General features: G+C 42.5%; 1 protein-coding gene and 1 pseudogene across 2 annotated transcripts in view; both read right to left on the minus strand.

Annotated features, from left to right (window-relative positions):
* Positions 1–18,147, minus strand: part of LOC311100503 (cilia- and flagella-associated protein 337-like) — a 32,139-nt pseudogene extending 13,992 nt beyond the window's left edge. Inside the window, exons 1-13 of the transcript in view lie at positions 18,077–18,147; positions 16,846–17,082; positions 16,517–16,717; positions 16,275–16,448; positions 16,110–16,154; positions 15,901–16,037; positions 15,447–15,620; positions 13,974–14,063; positions 13,249–13,529; positions 12,906–13,070; positions 12,462–12,611; positions 11,451–11,635; positions 9,618–9,765 (exon numbers count right to left, since the gene is read on the minus strand). The product of the transcript in view is annotated as a cilia- and flagella-associated protein 337-like (transcript). The remainder of the gene's footprint in view (positions 1–9,617; positions 9,766–11,450; positions 11,636–12,461; positions 12,612–12,905; positions 13,071–13,248; positions 13,530–13,973; positions 14,064–15,446; positions 15,621–15,900; positions 16,038–16,109; positions 16,155–16,274; positions 16,449–16,516; positions 16,718–16,845; positions 17,083–18,076) is intronic.
* Positions 1–23,161, minus strand: part of LOC311100351 (putative nuclease HARBI1) — a 1,214,110-nt gene that overhangs the window by 161,596 nt on the left and 1,029,353 nt on the right. The window lies entirely within an intron of this gene.

The following is a 23,161-nucleotide window of genomic DNA, read 5'->3' on the forward strand; positions in this document are numbered from 1 at the left end:
TCACCGTTCTTGTGATCATTTTGACCCCACGGGGTGAGATCTTGCGTGGAGCCCCAGATCGAGGGAGATTATCAGTGGTCTTGTATGTCTTCCATTTCCTAATAATTGCTCCCACAGTTGATTTCTTCAAACCAAGCTGCTTACCTATTGCAGATTCAGTCTTCCCAGCCTGGTGCAGGTCTACAATTTTGTTTCTGGTGTCCTTTGACAGCTCTTTGGTCTTGGCCATTGTGAAGTTTGGAGTGTGACATTTTAGGGTGTGGACAGGTGTCTTTTATACTGATAACAAGTTCAAACAGGTGCCATTAATACAGGTAACGAGTGGAGGACAGAGGAGCCTCTTAAAGAAGAAGTTACAGGTCTGTGAGAGCCAGAAATCTTGCTTGTTTGTAGGTGACCAAATACTTATTTTCCACCATAATTTGCAAATAAATTCATTAAAAATCCTACAATGGGATTTTCTGGATATTTTTTTCTCAATTTGTCTGTCATAGTTGACGTGTACCTATGATGAAAATTACAGGCCTCTCTCATCTTTTTAAGTGGGAGAACTTGCACAATTGGTGGCTGACTAAATACTTTTTTTCCCCACTGTATACATATACACACATACATACACACATACATACATACACACAAACATACATACATACATACATACATACATACATACATACACATACATATCCTTTAAAAAAATATATTCCCCTTTATTACTTTCCAACCACACCACCCTTTCCCTACTTGGAGTAAACTAGTGAACAACAATGCTTAGACCTCTACTTCTAGCTTATACTTACTATCTACATTTTATGGACACAGTCAATTTTACAATAATTATATTTTGTTAGTTTTTTCTCCTGAACTTCTTCTACTCTCAACCTCTCTGATCATTTTCATGATGTCCATCCGGTTGGCTTCTATATGCATATCTTTCTAACTGTGCTCTTTCACAAAAGCTCCCAACCTACAACCTATATACTTATTATTTATTATGGACACAGTATGCTTACATTATTAGTTATCTTGTTATTATTTGTTGTTAGTTGTTATTAGTCCCATCCTTCAACTCCATTCAACACCTCCCATCTATCTCTTAACACCATCCATATAGGATTTCTATTTGCCATATATTTTTCAACTGTACTGTGATGTTTTACAAAAATTCTGAACCTTTCTATTCTCATTGTTTCTACAGATTGTGAATTGAAAATAAACATTTTTGCTAAAAGTATTATTATATTATTGATCGATTGACTATGACTTTTCAGATCACCCAGTAATGCTATCTGCAAGGTTAGCTCCAGGTAAATATTGCAATCCTTTAGCCATTCCTGGACCTGTGTCCAAAAACAAGCTACAAATGGACAGTACCAAAACAAATGATCTAATGATTCTGTCTCTTTGCAGCAAAATCTGCAGAGCTGGGAAGATTGTATCCCCCATATAAATAACATTCTATTGGTAGCAAGAATTTTATATAATAATTTAAATTGAAAGATTATATGTTTTGAATCCGGTGTCGTTTTGCGTATCAGTTCATAAACACTATGCCATGGGATCGGTACATCAAAAATCTCTTCCCAACTATTTTGCAATCTATATTAGTCCTTAAATGAAACTGGTATACTTTTTTATTTATCACAGTTTTCCTTAACCAATTATGTTCTTTAATGCAAGGCCGACAGACAAGTTCCTTACTTTCTCCCCCTTCCACTTTCCTCTTCCATTTTTGCGGTAAGGCTGCAATTATTTGGTTGTAATTTTGGGTAGAGCAGACATTTCCACATGTTTTTGTTAGCTGCATGTGCGACATAACTCCACCAGTTCTACCGATGATATCATTTACGAAGATTATACCTTTTTTAAACATTTTGGAGAAAAAAATGTTTTTTTTGTCAATTCGTATATTTGAGTTTAACCACAACATTTGTTGCATTATTTGTTATGTTGTTGCTGGAGGATTAAATTGAAATTGCAACCAACTTTCTATGGCTTGTTTTAGAAATAGTGATATTTGGGAGATGATTTCCTTTTCAAATAACTGAAAGTGAGATGTTGTAATCTGAATAAAGGGAAAAAGGCCATTCTTGAACATTGGGTGAGACAATCTTACTAATTTGCTAGAGAACCAGTTCGGATTTAAGTATAACTTTTGTATGACTGAAGCTTTTAGTGATAGGTCTAATGCTTTAATATTTTATAATTTCTGTCCTCCGAATTCATATTCATTATATAAATAGGCCCGTTTAATTTTGTCTGGCTTGCCATTCCAAATAAAATGGAATATTGTTTTCTCATATAATTTAAAAACTGTTCGCTAGGCGTAGGCAAGACCATAAGCAAATAGGTAAACTGGGATAATACTAAAGAGTTAATCAGGGTGATTTTTCCACAAATTGACAGGTATTTACCTTTCCATGATAGCAAGATCTTTTCCATTTTTGCTAACTTTCTATTAAAATGTATTGAAGTGAGATCATTTATTTCCTTTAGGATATGTATTCCGAGTATATCCACATCACCATCAGACCATTTTATTGGTAAACTACATGGTAATGTAAAAAATGTTTTGTGATCCAAAACGTAATATAGTACATTTGTCATAATTTGGTTGTAATCCAGAGAGGTTAGAAAATGTATCTAGATCCTCTATGAGGCTGTGGAGGGATTCTAGTTGCGGATTTAAAAGAAAACATGAATCATCAGCGTACAATGACACCTTTGTTTTTAAGCCCTGGATTTCTAATCCCCTGATATTATTGTTGGATCTGATTTTAATAGCTAACATCTCGTTGGGCACAATAAATAGATATGCCGATAGTGGACAACCTTGTTTCACTCCTCTTGACAGTTTAAAACTTTCTGAGAAATAGCCATTATAGAGATTCTCCAAAATTGAAATGCTCCAGGCATTTATATATAAACCCCAGTCGTACTTTATCAAATGCCTTTTCGAAGTCTGCTATGAATAGCAGGCCTGGTTTCCCAGATTTTCCATAGTGTTCTATTTTTCCAATACTTGCCTTATATTATCTCCAATGTATCTTCCATGTAAAAAACCTGTCTGATTAGAATGAATAATATCCGACAATACCTTTTTAATTCTATGCGCTGTACATTTTGCTAGAATTTTTGCATCACAACACTGAAGTGTAAGGGGCCTCCAATTTTTTAAATGGACTGGATCTTTATATTTTCCACTTGTATCCTGTTTCAGTAATAATGAGATCAGACCTTCTTCTTGAGTGTCAGATAATCTACCATTTACATAGGAGTGGTTAAAACATGCTAATAACAGTCCTCTTAGTATATCAAAAAAGGTTTGGTATACCTCGACTGCTATGCCATCCAACCCTGGAGTTTTCCCGGACATAAAGTCTTTAATTGCATCCAGAAGTTCCTCCTCTGTAATTTCACCTTCACATTAGTCTATCTGTATGGCTGTTAATTTTACATGATCAATAGAAAAAAATCTCTACAATTAGCTTCAGTTAGAGAAGATGGAGGCAACTGAAACGAAAACATATGCTTAAAGTACTTTGTTTCCTCCTTCAAAATATCATTTGGTGAATCATGGATGACTCTGTCAATTGTAACCAGTTTCATTAAATTATTTTTGGTAGCATTCCTATGTTGAAGATTAAAAACATTAAAAAAGAATTTGGTGCATTTTCCCCCATATTCCATCCAGTTTCCTTTATTTTTATAATATATTACACTTGATCTTTCTTGAATAAGTTTCTCCATTTCTTTTAGTTTTTCCTCTAATTTATTCTGAGCCTCTATGTTACAATTTTTATTGCCATCTATCTGTTCTGTTAGACTTTCTATTTCCTTTGTTAGTATAAACTCTTTTGACCTAAATTGCTTTTGTTTTCGAGTACTGAATTGCATGGCCTCTAAAGGCACAATACAATAAGGGGATTTGCTGTACCTATTTTATGTAGGAAAAAGTCAGTTATAAATTCCTTTGTCCTAGTTAAAAATAAATGATCATCCAATAGGCTTTGATTAAATTTCCAATATCCTCGCCCACGTGGAAATTCAGTAAGAGTAATGTATATGCCAATTATATGACGGTCCGACCGCATTCTGTCCCCTATCAACACTTTTGGTGCCAACGAGAATGAGATAAGAAAGAAGTCAAGACGACTAGCTTGATTGAGTCTCCGCCATGTATATCTCACTAGATCAGGATATTTAAGCCTCCATATATCTACTAGTTCTAATGTATCCATGACATTCACGATTTCCTTAAGAGCATGTGGGTGATTGTTTGTGGTGTGATTTCCTTTACGGTCCATTGAGCTATTTAAAACAGTATTATAATCCCCCACCATAATATTGTCTTGAATTGCTTGCAGGGTTGATAATTTATTATATATATTGTCAAAGAAGTGTGGATCATCATTATTTGGTCCGTAAAGTTTAATGAGCCATATCTGTTAATGGTCCAATAACATATTTAAAATAATCCATCTACCATGCGTATCTATTTGGACAATTTGCACATTCGGATCGAAATTACTATTAATTAATATCATCACCCCTTTTGAGTTTCTTTGCCCATGGGAGAAGTATATTTGCCCCCCCCCCCCCCCCCCCCCCCATTCCTTTTTCCACGCAACTTCATCTAGAATTGTTGAATGAGTTTCCTGTAAACAATAGATATTATATTCCTTCTCTTTGAGCCATGTAAATATTGTTCTTCTTTTGTTATTATCAGCTAAGCCATTACAATTATAACTTGCTATACTTATTTCACCATACACCATAATGAGATACAAGTTTCAAGTCTATTTATCATTATATATGTTTGTAAATTCACCAATAAAAAATACCGTAATGATTGAGTGTCCATATAGCTGTACCGTGATATTTGCATTGCTACTAAGTAACCCTCCAATTGTTCTCCACTAATTCCCCCGCTAAAGCCCCTCCCCATCCCAAGTTGAGCCGTCATCCCAGTGATCGGCATCCCACCCACACGTCCCTCCGGATCCCTAGGGCCCCGAGAGGTCAGGACCCATCCATCGAAAATCAGCACACAGTGCCACCCACAAAACAGAAGCAGATTAACCGCCAAAAACATTTCCAATGCTGTCACATCTATATATATAACTATTTGAAAATATATATCTATTCAAATATCTTGCATATGTTCTTTTCCATCATTATCAATGAATATGCGTAATAATGTTGGCAGTTCATGCGTAGGATTTTAACATATAACCCGGATTGCCATTGTATTACATTTAATTTATTGACAAGCAATTTTTATCCTAGCAAACAATTACCGCGGTCCATCCCATACTCCCCCTAACATCCCCACCCCCCCACAACAGATGCGGGACAAACACACACGCAAGTTCTAATTAGTTGTATTTGAAGATGTATTATTCTGCTTGTTATCTTTTCTTGTTATATCGTCTTATCCTTTTATAAAATACTATACTTACTATAAATGTTCTTTAATATTACAATCCCTATCATTGCTAGTATTGGGTGTTCCATTATTCGACTCCTCTATTACAACTTTTAGAATAGCCATGGAGTAGTCTTTGTGTCTCTGAACATTTGGTTGTCAATATACAGTTTATCGACAACGAGTGCAACACGTTTCACTTTTAATCTATTTTCCTTGAAGATTGGATACAGAACTTTGCGTCTTTCTGCAATCTCCCTCGGGAACTGATCATTCATGCCTATTTTCGTGCCAGCAAGTCTTTTACCTAGGCTTTTAACCATTGCTTTATCCTTAAAAAATGCAAATTGCAAAAAAAACAGTCTCTGAGTTTACATGACCTGAAAGCAGAATACTGCAGTGTGAGTGTGTATTGGAGTGTGTGGATGTGTGTGTGCATGTGTGTGCATTGGAGTGTGTGTTGGAGTGTGTTGGAGTCAGCCTTATCTTGGTGTGTTGAGTCTGAATCAGAGCAGGGCTTTCCTGGGTGCCGACAGGCCCTGTCTGGTTCTCTGGTGTTGGGGCTTCCTCTACAGGACCAGCAGGGAGGAAACTGCTTAATGTGTGTGTGTGCCCGTGTGTGAGTGAGTGTGAATGTGTATGTGTGTATTGGTGTGTCTGGAAAGGAGAGCACAGCTAATCGCTTATTTTGGCAGGGACAAGGAAATAGGCAGACTGGGAGAGGAAAGTGTAGGAAATGTTCTACACACACATGCGCACACATATACACACACACACACCTGCTCAGTTCTGCACTTCAATTCTAGTGAAACGTTTGCCAAATGTACTAAACTCCTGCTCCAATTCCACTGTTCTAGAATGTCATGAATGTACAGATTCGATGCTTCATAACTCAGTTAAACTGAGGGTGATTGAATTATTGGGTCTGGCTATGACCTGTCTGACTTTACAGTAACCTTTCTCCTTCCTCAACACTGCCACTGTATGTTAGACTCCTGTTGTAGGGCCACTGTGTGTGCAGGTTTTCATTGTGTGATTTTACTGCTTGCATGAGTTACTTGATGTGGAATAGAGTTCCATGTAGTCATGGCTCTATGTAGTACTGTGCACCTCCCATAGTCTGTTCTGGGTTTGGGGACTGTGAAGAGACCTCTGGTGGAATGTCTTGTGGGGTATGCATGGGTGTCTGAGCTGTGTGCTAGTAGTTTAAACAGACAGCTCGGTGCATTCAACATGTCAATACCTCTCACAAATACAAGTAGTGATGAAGTCAATCTCTCCTCTACTTTGAGCCAGGAGAGATTGACATGCTCATAATATAATGTCTGGAACGGAGCAAATGGAATGGCATCAAACAAATGGAAACTCTGTGTTTGATACCATTCCACTAATTCCGCTCCAGCCATTACCAAGAGCCTGTTCTCCCCAATTAAGGTGCCACCAACCTCCTGTGATGGACAGACCTCTCCGCATCTACTGTTGCATCAATATGTTTTGACCATGACAGTTTACAATCAAGGGTTACGCCAAGCAGTTTAGTCTCCTCAACATGCTAAATTTCCCATTATTCATTACAAGATTTAGTAGGGGTTTAGGGTTTAATGAATTATTTGTCCCAAATACAATGCTTTTAGTTTTTGAAATATTTACAATTGAGTCATTTAGCAGACGCTCTTATCCAGAGCGACTTACAGTTAGTGAGTGCATACATTTTCATACTGGCCCCCCGTGGGAAACGAACCCACAACCCTGGCGTTGCAAGCGCCATGCTCTACCAACTGAGCTACAGGGGACTAACTTATTTCTTGCCACCCGTTCTGAAACTGACTGAAGCTCTTTGTTAAGTGTTGCAGTGATTTCACTTGCTGTGGTAGCTGACGTGTATATTGTTGAGTCATCAGCATACATAGACACACTGGCTTTACTCAGAGCCAGTGGCAGGTCAGTAGTAAAGTTTGAAAAAGGTAAGGGGCCTAGACAGCTGCCCTGGGGAATGCCTGACTCCACCTGGATTATGTTGGAGAGGCTTCTATTAAAGAACACCCTCTGTGTTCTGTTAAACAGGTAACTCTTGATCCCCAATTCAGCAGGGGATGTAAAGCCATAACACATACATTGTTCAAGCAGCAGATTATGATCGATAATGTCAAAAGCTGCACTGAAGTCTAACAAAACAGCACCCACAGTCTTTTTATTATCAATTTCTTTCAGCCAATCATCAGTCATTTGTGTAAGTGCCGTATGAACATGCCCTTCCCTTTAAGCGTGCTGAAAATCTGTTGTAAATTTGTTTACTGTGAAATAGCATTGTTTCTGGTCAAACACCAATTTTTCCAAAAGTTTACTAAGGGTTGGTAGCAGGCTAATTGGTCGGCTGTTTTAGCCAGTAAAGGGTGCTTTGCTATTCTTGGTATAGCGGAATTACTTTTGCTTCCCTCCAGGCCTGAGGGCACACACTTTGCTGTAGGCTTAGATTGAAGAGATGTCAAATAGGAGTGGCAATATCGTCCTCTATCATCCTCAGTAATTTTCCATCCAAGTTGTCAGACCCAGGTGGCTTGTTATTGTTGATAGACAACAATTATTTTTTCACCTCTTCCACACACTTCATAATTTGGTCAATTATGCATGGAGGTGTAGTTTCAGAATTTCTTGTTAGCATGTCATGCGTAAGTTTGCTAATCTTGGCAATGAAAAAATCATTAAAGTAGTTGGCAATATCAGTGGGTTTTGTGACGAATGACACATCTGATTCAATGAATGATGGAGTCGAGTTTGCTTTTTTGCCCAAAATTGCATTTAAGGTGCTCCAAAGCTCTTTACTATCATTCTTTATATAATTTATCTTTGTTTCACAGTACAGTTTCTTCTTCTTCAGTTTCTCTTCCTCCTCCTCTGTCATGTAATTCAGTTGGTCTCTGTATAGAAAACATAGCTGTTGAAAAGTTTGATGAAACTTACATATAACCTTTAGTTATCATTAATATAAATGACTTTCAAGAGAGACTTTATGAAAAACATTTGGAAAATGATCTATTTTTTGAAAACCTATGTTTCCAGGGAACTTAATTGGCCAGCAAACATCTAATGACATGTTTTTTTATCCTACACAGCCTTTACTGGGGTTGTACCACAGTGACCTCATAACCACTAAAACCAGTACCACACACACTGTCACTCACATCAGGTCTGTTCTCAGAGCTGATAGTCATTATGCCCTCACATAACATATTGATGAGTCTGTGTGTGTGTGTGTGTGTGTGTGTGTGTGTGTGTGTATGTGTGTGTGTGTGTGTGTGTGTGTGTGTGTGCGTGCGTGCGTGTGTCTTTTCCTTGGGTTTCAACATCATGGGAGGATTGATGATGTTCTGTTCACCACATCCCCACAACAACAAACGGTCGCTACGGGTGACTCTCTCTGTCCACACACACAGACTCAAAAAGACACACACATACACACACATGCACACACACACACACACATACAGTCCACATCTCCTGAAAACTGTCCAAACCGAACCAAACTCCATCTGGTTTAACTCAGCTGTGCTTACAGTAAACTATCAACCTAAGTCAACCATTGTGGTTATTGAAACAGTTAGCGAATTCATCAGGATGTCTTTCTCATCCGAATTCACCCACCCACCCACGCATGCACGCACGCACTCACACACACTCACACACACACCATGTATACAGTGAGTCTTTACAGTTCAGCCTAGCCCTGTTTTCTATGCCTCCAAAAAAGCCTCTCCAACATTCCAACATCCTTATTCATTTGATGCAAATCTCTCATTTTGTGTGTTTTTCCCAGTGCCTTCAAATACACCACGGTCTTACAGAAATACTCCCCAGCCAACAGCGGCACACCAGCGGCTTTGTTCTCTGGTATTTTATGATAGATGATGGCAGCCATTTTAGGGTTATATATAAAAGACTACAAACCTCTGCAAAAGAGCAGATTGAGAAAGACTGCGGTAGGCCTAGAAGTTACAAAAATAAGTTACGAAAAATGGAGACCCATAAAACAGTAGATGTTTAGAACTTTGTGAGTGATGTTGATCCAAATGGACCATTTCTGGAATACTGACAGAAAAAGTACAGTACAGCACCTAAAGGTCAATCTGTAGGCTTGGTAAGTGGCTGCGTCATTGAGGCTCCACTGTGGTTACTGTCCAAAGGAACCTACATGCCCTCCCTCCCCTCCCTCCCACGTCCACAGTCTGGCGGTCCCATCCACAGAGCCAGAGAGGAAGAAGAGTCTCTCTACGTACACCAGCACCTCCACACTTGTGGGCCCTCCAGGACTGCATGAGAGGAGGGCGGCTGGAGGAGGGCTGGGGAGGTGAAACATAAAAGACAGGTAGACACACGTGAAGATAGAGTACAGCGTAAAACACATGAAACAGAGATGAATAAAGAGATTTATCCTAAACATATACAGTACTCTACTAAAAACAGAGATGATGATCTGGATAATATTGTATACTCCTGACCAGAGACAGACATACTGTACAGTACATACAGTATTCCCACACCCACACAAGGACAGAGGACATAAATACTAGTTGTAGTTGTGAAATTTAAGGTGAATAAAGTTGTTATTCAGTTTAGCGTAATTAACACAATGCTTAGCATACTTATTTTTGTCCCCTTTCTGTAATACAGTGTTCTATTTGGGATGCACTCAAATGAGTGCACTCATTTGTGAACTGGTTGATGGTCACTAGACATGATAACGAATGTTATGGATTCTCATATCTGTTGATAGTGATTGACGCCAGACTGGACTGGATGTACAAGGACGAGGACACTTTATGTTATTGTATTCTGTCACACCGTGTGATTCTGTAGCAGCTGATGTTGTGACTTCCTGCAAGCCTCTAGGCAGGTGTTTACAGAACATTGGTGCTGTGAGATTACAATATAAGGGGCCTGCTTAGAGAAGGCAAGTTAGACTTTTTCTATGCTTCTATGCTGGAGGTTGTCTCCCTGTCGCAACTTGTAATTAAACCAAAATTATTTTGATTGATTAGATCAATGACTGCTCTCCTTTTGTTCACCTGGAAATTCCCACTACAGTAGCGATTGGATGGGGGGGATATTATTTTCACATATCGGGATATTGTTTTTGACAATATCGCAATATTAATTTTGTGCTAGTCGGCTGTACCTGCGCCAAAACTCAAGTATTTTTCCTTCTATAGCTTGTTCTCCATCTTCTTTTTAAATGGCAAGCAAACATGTTTTTAGCACTTTTATTTCCATGACTGATCAAAACTCGCTTTCTCATGGCTCTCTCGTCCCTGCAGCAGACTTGGTGAGCAATATGTTTGGAACATCGAATAGCAATACAATCGCAGTATCGAATCGCAATACATATAGAATCCTGAGAATCGCAATACATATTGTATCGGCACCTAAGTATCGTGATAATATTGTATCGTGAGGTCCCTGGAAATTCCCAGCTCTAATAAATAGGTTGATTGATATCTTGTATAATATAATTTGTCTTAACTCCCCATTCCTCCTCACCTCCACTTGGATGACACCGCACTAACACAACTGTCATCATAATCACTCTCAGATTTACTACAGCCCACCACTAAACCCATCTCTCTCTCTCTCTCTCTCTCTCTCTCTCTCTCTCTCTCTCTCTCTCTCTCTCTCTCTCTCCTTCCTTCCTTCCTTCCTTCCTTAGCTACTCCTTTTCCCCCCACATCCCTGTCCTCTGCCACCTCCTCTCCCTCCTTCCCTCTCTCACTGTGTGTGTGTCCTGGTTACCGTGTGTGCAACCAGGTTACCGTGAGTGTGTGTGACCAGGTTACTGCCTATGAGGAGCACTGTCCTCGACACATACACACACAAATCACATACACAGACAGCAAATACATTATGAATACTTTATTTCAATTTGCGATAAAGCATTGAGATACAAAGGAAAACATGGTACATTGTTTCACACACACACACACACACACACACACACACACACACACACACACACACACAGTAGACTCACAGTGAGTGTGTGTCCCTCTGCAGGCGAACCAGAGGTCTCTGTGTGTCCTGTGTCCAGATGATGACCTCTCCATCGTGGCTACCCGTAGCAACGACCCCCAGGGCAGGGCAGTGGTCAACCGCCAGGATGTCAGCTCTGTGTTGCTGACCCGACTCCCACAACATGTCTGCCCTCATATACACATGCTATATGACACACCACACACAGAAGGCCATATAATGACATGTCCGCCCTCACATACACATCCTACACCAACACACACAGGACGCCATATTGGAACTATATGTTCACCAAAATAACATACTAATTTGAACCTTGGTGCCAACATAGCATCCATTAAAATGTGAAAACAAACCAAGTTTGCCTCTGTATATGTATGACTTTATATCTACCCATCTGTGCAAAATTCTAGTTCCAAATTGTAGTTAGTGATACCAGTGGAGGCTAGTGAGAACGACTCATAATAATGGCCGGAACGGAGCAAATGGAATGGCATCAAACACCTGGAAACCATGTGTTTGATGTAGTTGATATCATTCCACTGATTCCGCTCCTGTCATTACTACGAGCCCATTCTCCCCAATTAAGGAGCCACCAACCTCCTGTGAGTGATACTGTGAGTATAACAAGACCCAGAGGTCATACTTTGAGTCATTCACTGGTATAGTTTACATACACCACCTCTTAGCCAAGTTGTTATAGCATAAAAAGGATGTGCTCTCAAAACCACACCAGGTTACGCTGACGTCTTACAATACGAAACCTCAGAACCAATATGCTATATATATATATAAATATATATTAATTCATGAAAGCTCTCTTGTAAGGAAGGTATGTGTCTGGTAGCTCTGAGTGTAACCACATGGAGCAGACATGGTCTGGCGGTAGTGTAAGATAACACTGGGGTTGAGGTGTGGTGGACACTTTCACCAGAGAGTGCAGTATAGGTGTTTATACTGGCTGGAACACATGCACTTTTCATTGAAAAAGAAAATATGTGTGTGAGTGTACCTTAGCCCCTGTGATGTCATCCTGAGTAACCTGCTGGCTCCACCCCACAGCCAGGAGCTGATTGTCATGGAGACAGATGACCCCTGTGACCTCTGAGAAGGTGACATGCTCTAGCTTGTGTAGGTTGAGGCCGTTCAGTAGGTTCCACACCTTTTGACAGAGAGATACATCACATCACAGTAAACTACGATCTGTGTCCATCTAAAGTTGTTTTAACTGAATCATAATGGAGAAGGTCTTAACAGATACTTGGGGAATGTATCCTGCTTTTCTCCTTTTCTTAAAATAGTTATCAGACGTCAGTAACATGATTGGATAGGTGAAAGCACAGGCTCCACTGCATAGGCTACAGTAGCTTTTACCAATCCAGTCATGTCAGTTCAGTGATAACAAAGAAATATGGGAGAAAGATGAATTGATCAAATGCAAACAGGGTCCTTGAGAAGTCCTGGTTCCGTTGCATGCTCCAGCGATGAGTGTTGTGTGGGAGGAGTCTATCGCCATGCAGGTAATCTCTTCCTCTCCGTGAGCACTGGTGATCTTCAGATGCAGAGTCCCTGTTTCTACGTCCCACACTGATACAGACGAGTCATCACATCCGGTGATGACCTACACACACATATAAACATGCACAATACACACACACGGATGTAAACAGGCACGCACGCACGCACACACACACACACACACACACACACACACGGACGTAAGCACACACATACAGTATGCACACTCTCGTGTATGTTTAGATATGACAATGTATATGTGTATAAGATTCCATACACTCCTGTTTCAGTGTGGGGTTGTAGAGGTCACAGGAGAGAGGGGCACCATGGCATTGTCTCCCCTCTCCTCCTCCCTGTTGCTCCCCCCTTCCTCCAGCCTCAGCCTGGCCAGGTAGTCTCTACAACACACCAGGATGTGGGGCAGAGTCTGGGACAGGTAAGGCAGGGCCACCAACAGGAATGGGAAGTTGCCGTGCTCAGGGGCGCGCCCTGGCTGCAGACATGGAAACTGCAGGTGGACGGTCCTCAGACAGCAATGGGAGGAGATGTCCCACACACTCAGCTCTTACACAGGGACACAACCAGATGGGGATGAACAAACACCTTCTGAAAGAAATCAAAAAGTGGAAAGGAAAAAGCACCTGGACCACAGCCAGGACAGAATACCTTGTGGTGTAGTTGTGGTGGTCTTCAGTCTAGGGATAGGTTTGTCTCTCTCTACCTGTCTTAGATGAGGGCTTACAGTTTACCCCTGAAGATATGGCCAATGTTTTGTCTCTAGTAGTGCTGAGTCATTAACCGAAATGTCAGTTATTTTCCTACGTCGGTTCAATTATTTGAATCCATTTCGTTCAATTTTTTTCTGAGCTAAATGCTTACATTGCGCTGCAGTTTCTCTAGCGATAAATCTGATCATTCCCGAACTGTGCGATGTAGTAGGGAGTTGTAGTTTCCAACAGGCCAACGTTCTACATAGTTTAGCGCAGAAAACTTGATAATGAACTACAATGACGCGGTTCCACAGTCTGACCGTAGGGTCCAGACCACACATCACCAAAAGGTTAAGAGACCTGCTGAAGTCAAAGCAGGTCACACCCTGCAGAGGAGGGAGAGAGGGGGTGAAGAGCGAGAGTGGGAAAGAGGGTGGGGGAGGAGAGGGAGAGAGAGGGTGGGCGAAGGAGAGCGAGAACAGCGGAAGAGAGAGACAGACAGACAGACAGACAGACAGACAGACAGACAGACAGACAGACAGACAGACAGACAGACAGACAGACAGACAGACAGACAGACAGACAGACAGACAGACAGACAGACAGACAGACAGACAGACAGACAGACAGACAGACAGACAGACAGACAGACAGACATACAGACAGAGAAAGGGAGGTTAGGATTTATGGGTCACTTAATAAAATGTAGCATGACTAAATATTCTAAAAACACTTCCTGTCTTTCCTATTAGTTTATAATAGGGAACTGTTGAGGACAGCTTCATTGTTCAACTGACCAAAGCTAGACAGTTTATTGCAACACAAAATGTGCCCTCTCAGAAGCCATAACGACTAATAGAAAACATCCCCTCCTACTTTAATCACTTCTTTACATGTTTTCTCCGCAGTAAAAGGTAAATATATCCTCTGTGTGTGAGTGTGTGTGTGTGTGTGTGTGTGTGTGTGTGTGTGTGTGTGTGTGTGTGTGTGTCTGTCTGTCTGTGTGCGTGTGTGTTTTTACATTGGTAATAGGGTGGGAGTCAGCGACAGTGAGCAACATTTAATTTCCAGATAAAACACAGTTATGACTCAAAATAATTCAGACCAGTTGTGTTTCATCATTCTGCGGTGTGAAGGTTGACCTCTGATGTTATTCATTACTCTCCATGACTGTGTAGATAGCTACCATGAGAGAATCTGATTATGTCAGAGTTGATATTTCAACTTGACCTGGGTCAAGGTCACTCAGACCTTCACTGTCTATTAAAACTCAACCTTGAGTGCTGTCCAAATCTGATCAAGAATAAGGCTGTGTGGTACAATAACAGCTACCCACTGCTTTTTGTTTCATCCAATAGAAATGGTGGCACTTTATACATTTTACATTTTAGTCATTTAGCAGACGCTCTTATCCAGAGCGACTTACAGTTAGTGAGTGCATAAATTATTTTAATAAAATAAAATACAAAATTCATACTGCCCCCCCGTGGGAATCGAACCCACAACCCTGGCATTGCAAACACCATGCTCTACCAACTGCGCTACATCCCTGCCGGCCATTCCCTCCCCTACCCTGGATGACGACGGGCCAATTGCGTGCCGCCTCATGGGGCTACGACAGAATCTGGATTCGAACCAGGATCTCTAGTGGCACAGCTAGCACTGGGATGCAGTGCCTTAGACCACTGCGCCACTCGGGAGACAGTGTTACTCCAAAGTAACAACACAATAATACGCATAATAATGTAGACACTATGTAAAATGATGACCTTATTGATTTTCCACACTTAGGGTTTTCTCCTGAGTGAGACATGCATGATGACCACTGAGGAGGCATCGCTTCCAGATGATGTCATAATGAGGTCAGTGTGGGGCTCGTACGTGATCCTGTTGATTGGTTCCTGTTGGACTGCGGGGATTTGTTAGTAGGAGTCACCAATATCCTGTTAGGAGACATGTTCTCACCCATAATGCCAGTAAACCAATTTGTATCCGGTTACAAACCCTGGTCCTGGAGAACTATGGGGTGTAGCTCCCTTAGGGAAGAAGTCTGAAAAACACCCTACCCATTTGGTCCCAAGGATGGCATGCTAACCACAGTGCCAACACAAATAACTCCCTTGGAAGTGTTTGTAATGCAGCAAGCAATTATTCGGTCATTACAATGGTGTGCAGGGTTTTGTTCTAGCCCAGCACAAAGTAAATGGAGATAATGAGGCCTACCTGCATGTATATTCTCTTCAGGCCATTGTCCTCACTGAAGGAGCTCTCAAACAGCCCAGTGTGATGTTGGAGGAACCACAGCAGATGGACCCCTCCCTCTCATCTCCCTATTGCAGCAAACAGCGGAGCCCTGGTGACTGGGAGGAATAGTCGCCAGAGTGGTCAAACATTTATTTTAGCACAAAGAGAATTAGGAATTTTGGCTGTACCTTTGTGTCATACCAGTAGCAGAGAGAGGTTGGGACATTACTGAACTTTATAGAGAGGGGAAAAAACAAGGCACTCAAACAAAAATGGAACTTCAATTTATCAAATCAAAAGCAAAACTTCCACTTTGAGTCTTTTAAACGTTAACAGTTAAAAGTCGGCTAGACACCAAACAAGTGGACGTCCTCAAAGCAGCTGGCCGTGGACACGTCAACAAAGTGGAGGTCCTTGCTGCTGGTTGCTACGGCGAAGTTGTGGACACTGAGCATGTAGACAGAATCAGTGGTCCAGCCCCTGAACCTCCTTCTGTTAACCCCTTCCTCTGCAGGGTCTCCAGCAAGCTGGGGACATACATAAGTGTGTGTGTGTGTGTGTGTCTGCTAACTCATTCACACATTATCCCACTCACCTTCATAGTCTAGAGGACATGTAGTCGGTGGTTCCACAGAGTGAGCAGCCCCTCCTTACTGACACTGATGTAGGGGGATGGCCAGATGAGTGGCCAGTGTCTAGTAGAGCGCCTCTAGGTGTTGTCTCTCTCTCTGCACTTCTGTAGCAGGTAGCTACACAGCTCCTTCCACTCCACATAGCCATCACATGACACGTCAATCTATAAGAACAGCAGGATATTGGTGTAAACGAGAATTAGTTCTCAATAGACTTACTTCATGTAATTGGGTAAATAAACAAACAGCAAACAGTTAAAATATACATAACAAAGGGTTATAGTTCACGTACCTCATTAAAGACCCTTTCCATCCATCCACTCTGGCTGTCTGGACCAATCACAGAACTCAGAGCATTCTGGAGCTCTTCCAGACTCATCCCTCCTTCTCCTCCTCCCTCTCTCCATGCACCTCTCCAACTCCACCGGGACCCCTGTCCGAGGGTGTGCGATGGGTAAATGCATCCCTCAGCAACAGCAAGTGTTCAAGTCTGAGTTCCTCCTGAGGACAGACATTCTGGCCTACATCACTGTAAATGGGACATGTTTCCTGTCCCATTGCAGTAGACACTTTAGATACTTATGAAACAGTCAATTATAGATAGGAAGAAGGTGTATATTGGATAGATATAAATTCCATAAATACTGTAGTGGCCATTATTGACAGTACTACTGCGTGATATGATTGGCTTACAGAATATGAACATGTAGCACTCCCCTGTGGCAGCAGTAAGACTGCACACATTGTGACCAATTTCAAAGACTACGGTAACTGGATCCAGATAACTAGCCAATTTGATGTGGTAGGCCTCCTTGAAATTACTGTGTGAAATGCTCTAAAAAGTGTTGTTGTATTGAGGTTGAAACGCTCAAGTTTCCTTGTATTGTATGTATTTCAGGGGTACTTGAAGAGAGACTTGAGGGTGTGAGGGAGACTGCTAGGCATAGGTGCGCCCCTAAACCCCCGTCTCGTGTGTCGCCAACCTTGATGAGGACAAGGCTTGTTGGTCCCGTTGCCATGGGAAACCACGGGTCAATCAGTCACGTCTCCACATTCTCCTCTCTCTTCCTGGTTCATCGAGGCACGCATGAGTGCTCCTTTTAGATCAGGGTCAGTTCTCGCAATCAACCCACCAGCAGGGATATGCAGTCAATGAGACAATGAAATTGTTTCTACTCCAAAAGTGTTTGGAATTAGAACTAAGATGTTAATTTGCTCTACTCAGAGAGCTAGGTTTGAGAGATTTCATCTCTTTTCAAAAACATTTTGATATCTTGATTTTCTGTAGAATGAAATCACAGGATTCACGCAGACAAAACTAAACTAGAATAGAAGAGATGACAGGTATCTAAACACAATGCTAAACATATAAGATATGTATATAGACAAGAAAGCATAGACAGCATTTATAACTTCAACACTGACCTAAATTAAAAATAGATAGCCTAACAAAGAACCAATTACAATGCAGTATAAAGTGCATTCTCCTTCTTCGTATTATTCTTAAAACATAAAAAACTTACCAAGAGCTGCTGCTGGGGGTTTCTCTCTCATAGACCTCGCATAGATCACTGCTGTCTTTAAGGTCATCCATTCCTATACACCTAATCTTTCTGTCTGTCCTTCAAACGAGAGCTAAATTGATTATGTGCTGCTAAACAAAGTGAAATTCCACTCTGAACCAAGGTCTAAAAACAACCTCAGTCATACATTTACATTTCCCCTCTGGAATCTGCCTTAGATGGGCTCCTCGTGACCTTGTGGCCCAAGTTCCTCTGTTTGTGTGTCAGAGTGAAGGATGCTGAAACACAAACTGACCTCAGTTCCTCACAACAGCCTAAACCCAATCTGAGACCTCTCTCTTTCCTCATCTGGGCTTAAATAAGAGTCTGTCTCTCTCTCTCCCTCTGTATTTTAGGACAACTCCAATTTCAAGTCAAACAAAGCTGCTTATTCTCAGACAGGTGTGGAATGCTCAGGTCCATAGATCAATATGAAATCTGTCACAGTAGTTTGACCACATGGAGAGAAAGTCAATACTTCCTCAGTGGAGGACCAAGGAGATGAGACTATTCATCTGCATGGGCACAGGGGTGTCAAGACAAGTAATCCTCTAGAAGTTAATGATTTGAAGGGTAAGGAAAGAAGTCTCTCAGTCTGTAGCCTACCGATCCATAAAGCTTTCCAAATCAAATCAAATTAAATTTGATTGGTCACATGCACGTGTTTAGCAGATGTTATTGCGGGTGTAGTGAATGCTTGTGCTTCGAGCTCCGACAGCGCAGTAATATCTAACAAGTAATATCTAACAATTTCACAACATATACCCAATGCACACAAATCTAAGTAAGGAATGGAATTAAGAATATATACATACAGTACCAGTCAAAAGTTTGGACACACCTACTCATTCTTTATTTTTTGTACTATGTTCTACATTGTAGAATAATAGTGAAGACATCAAAACTATGAAATAACACATATGGAATCATGTAGTAACCAAAAAAGTGTTAAACAAATCAAAATATATTTTATATTTGAGATTCTTCAAATAGCCACCCTTTGCCTTGATGACAGCTTTGCACACTCTTGGCATTCTCACAACCAGCTTCGCCTGGAATGCTTTTCCAACAGTTTTGAAGGAGTTCCCACATATGCTGAGCTCTTGTTGGCTGCTTTTCCTTCACTCTGCCGTCTGACTCATCCCAAACCATCTCAATTGGGTTGAGGTTGGGGGATTGTGGAGGCCAGGTCATCTAATGCAGCACTCTCCTTGGTAAAATAGCCCTTACACAGCCTGGAGGTGTGTTGGGTCATTGTCCTGTTGAAAAACAAATGATAGTCCCACTATGCCCAAACCAGATGGGATGGCGTATCGCTGCAGAATGCTGTAGTAGCCATGCTGGTTAAGTGTGCCTTGAATTCTAAATAAATCACAGACAGTGTCACCAGCAAAGCACCCCCACACCGTAACACCTCCTCTTCCATGCTTTATGGTGGGAACTACACATGCGGAGATCATCTGTTCACCCACACCGCGTCTCACAAAGCCACAGCGGTTTGAACCAAAAATCTCAAATTTGGACTCATCAGACCAAAGGACACATTTCCACCAGTCTAATGTCTATTGCTCGTGTTTCTTGTCCCAAGCAGGTCTCTTCTTATTATTTGTGTCCTTTAGTAGTGGTTTCTTTGCAGCATTTCGACCATGAAGGCCTGATTCACACAGTCCCTTCTGAACAGTTGATGTTGAGATGTGTCTGTTACTTGAACTCTATGAAGCATTTATTTGGTCTGCAATTTCTGAGGCTGGTAACTCTAATGAACTTATCCTCTACAGCAGAGGTAACTCTGGGTCTTCCATTCCTGTGGCGGTCCTCATGAGAGCCAGTTTCATCATAGCGCTTGATGGTTTTTGAAACTGAACTTGAAGAAACAGAAACCTTGTCACAAAAGAACTGATTGGCTCAAATGCATTAAGAAGGAAATACATTCCACAAATTAACTTTTAAGAAGGCACACCTGTTAATTGAAATGCATTCCAGGTGACTACCTTGTGAAGCTGGTTGAGAGAATGCCAAGAGTGTGCAAAGCTGTCATCAAAGCAAAGGGTGGCTATTTGAAGAATCTCATATATAGAATATATTTTGATTTGTTTAACACTTTTTTGGTTACTACATGAATCCAAATGTGATTCCACTGCACACTGCACACTGCCCTATCCCATCTGGACAAGAGGAATACCTATGTAAGAATGCTGTTCATTGACTATAGCTCAGCATTCAACACCATAGTACCCTCCAAGCTCATCATTAAGCTTGAGGACCTGGGTCTGAACCCCGCCCTGTGCAACTGGGTCCTGGACTACCTGATGGGCCACCCCCAAGTGGTGAAGGTAGGAAACAACATCTCCACTTCGCTGTTCCTCAACACTGGGGCCCCACAAGGGTGCGTGCTCAGCCCCCTCCTGCACGACTCCAACTCAATCATCAAGTTTGCAGACGACACAACAGTAGTAGGCTTGATTACCAACAATGACAAGACCACCTACAGGGAGGAGGTGAGGGCTCTGGGAGTGTGATGCCAGGAAAATAACCTCTCACTCAACATCAACAAAACAAAGGAGATGATCGTGGACTTCAGGAAACAGCAGAGGGTACACCCCACTATCCACATCGACGGGACCGCAGTGGAGGAGGTGGAAAGCTTCAAGTTCCTTGGCGTACACATCACCGACAAACTGAAATGGTCCACCCACGCAGACAGTGTGGTGAAGAAGGCGCAACAGAGCCTCTTCAACCTCAGGAGGCTGAATAAATGTGGCTTAGCACCAAAACCCTCACAAACTTTTACAGATGCACAATTGAGAGCATCCTATCGGGCTGTATCACCGCCTGGTACGGCAACTTCACCGCCCGCAACCGCAGGGCTCTCCAGAGGGTGGTGCGGTCTGCCGAACGCATTACCGGGGGCAAACTACCTGCCCTCCAAGACACATACAGCACCCGATGTCACAGGAAGGCCAAAAAGATCATCAAGGACATCAACATTTACATTACATTTACGTCATTTAGCAGACGCTCTTATCCAGAGCGACTTACAAATAGGTGCATTCACCTTATAGCCAGTGGGATAACCACTTTACCGTTTTTTTTAATTTTTAATTTTTTAATTTTTTTAATTTATTTTTTATTTTTTTGGGGGGGGTGGGTTGGAGTAAGGGGGGGGGGGGGGGGGGGGGGGGTAGAAGGATTACTTTATCCTATCCCAGGTATTCCTTAAAGAGGTGGGGTTTCAAATGTCTCCGGAAGGTGGTGAGTGACTCCGCTGTCCTGGCGTCGTGAGGGAGCTTGTTCCACCATTGGGGTGCCAGAGCAGCGAACAGTTTTGACTGGGCTGAGCGGGAACTATGCTTCCGCAGAGGTAGGGGAGCCAGCAGGCCAGAGGTGGATGAACACAGTGCCCTCGTTTGGGTGTAGGGACTGATCAGAGCCTGAAGGTACGGAGGTGCCGTTCCCCTCACAGCTCCGTGGCAAGCACCATGGTCTTGTAGCAGATGCGAGCTTCAACTGGAAGCCAGTGGAGTGTGCAGAGGAGCAGGGTGACGTGAGAGAACTTGGGAAGGTTGAACACCAGACGGGCTGCGGCATTCTGGATGAGTTGTAGGGGTTTAATGGCACAGGCAGGGAGCCCAGCCAACAGCGAGTTGCAGTAATCCAGACGGGAGATGACAAGTGCCTGGATTAGGACCTGTGCCGCTTCCTGTGTAAGGCAGGGTCGTACTCTCAGAATGTTGTAGAGCATGAACCTACAGGATCGGGTCACCGCCTTGATGTTAGCGGAGAACGACAGGGTGTTGTCCAGGGTCACGCCAAGGCTCTTCGCACTCTGGGAGGAGGACACAACAGACTTGTCAACCGTGATGGCGAGATCATGGAACGGGCAGTCCTTCCCCGGGAGGAAGAGCAGCTCCGTCTTGCCAAGGTTCAGCTTGAGGTGGTGATCCGTCATCCATACTGATATGTCTGCCAGACATGCAGAGATGCGATTCGCCACCTGGTTATCAGAAGGGGGAAAAGAGAAGATTAGTTGTGTGTCGTCAGCGTAGCAATGATAGGAGAGGCCATGTGAGGATATGACAGAGCCAAGTGACTTGGTGTTTAGTGAGAATAGGAGAGGGCCTAGAACTGAGTCCTGGGGGACACCAGTGGTGAGAGCACGTGGTGCGGAGACAGCTTCTCGCCACGCCACTTGGTAGGAGCGACCGGTCAGGTAGGACGCAATCCAAGAGTGAGCCGCGCCGGAGATGCCCAGCTCGGAGAGGGTGGAGAGGAGGATCTGATGGTTCACAGTATCAAAGGCAGCAGACAGGTCTAGAAGGACAAGAGCAGAGGAGAGAGAGTTAGCTTTAGCAGTGCGGAGAGCCTCCGTGACACAGAGAAGAGCAGTCTCAGTTGAATGACCAGTCTTGAAACCTGACTGGTTTGGATCAAGAAGGTCATTCTGAGAGAGATAGCAAGAGAGTTGGCTAAAGACGGCACGCTCAATAGTTTTGGAGAGAAAAGAAAGAAGGGATACTGGTCTGTAGTTGTTGACATCAGAGGGATCGAGTGTTGGTTTTTTGAGAAGGGGTGCAACTCTCGCTCTCTTGAAGACGGAAGGGACATAGCCAGCAGTCAAGGATGAGTTGATCAGCGAGGTGAGGTAAGGGAGAAGGTCACCGGAGATGGTCTGGAGAAGAGAGGAGGGGATAGGGTCAAGCGGGCAGGTTGTTGGGCGGCCTGCCGTCACAAGTCGCAAGATTTTATCTGGAGAGAGAGGGGAGAAAGAAGTCAAAGCATAGGGTAGGGCAGTGTGAGCAGGACCAGCAGTGTCATTTGACTTAACAAACGAGGATCGGATGTCGTCAACCTTCTTTTCAAAATGGTTGACGAAGTCATCCACAGAGAGGGAGGAGGGGGGGGGGGGGGGGGGAGGAGGATTCAGCAGGGAGGAGAATGTGGCAAAGAGCTTCCTAGGGTTAGAGGCAGATGCTTGGAATTTAGAGTGGTAGAAAGTGGCCTTAGCAGCAGAAACAGATGAAGAAAATGTAGAGAGGAGGGAGTGAA

The sequence above is a fragment of the Coregonus lavaretus genome, assembly GCF_964263955.1.
Source record: "Coregonus lavaretus genome assembly, chromosome: 25".
NCBI classification, from domain to species: domain Eukaryota; kingdom Metazoa; phylum Chordata; class Actinopteri; order Salmoniformes; family Salmonidae; genus Coregonus; species Coregonus lavaretus.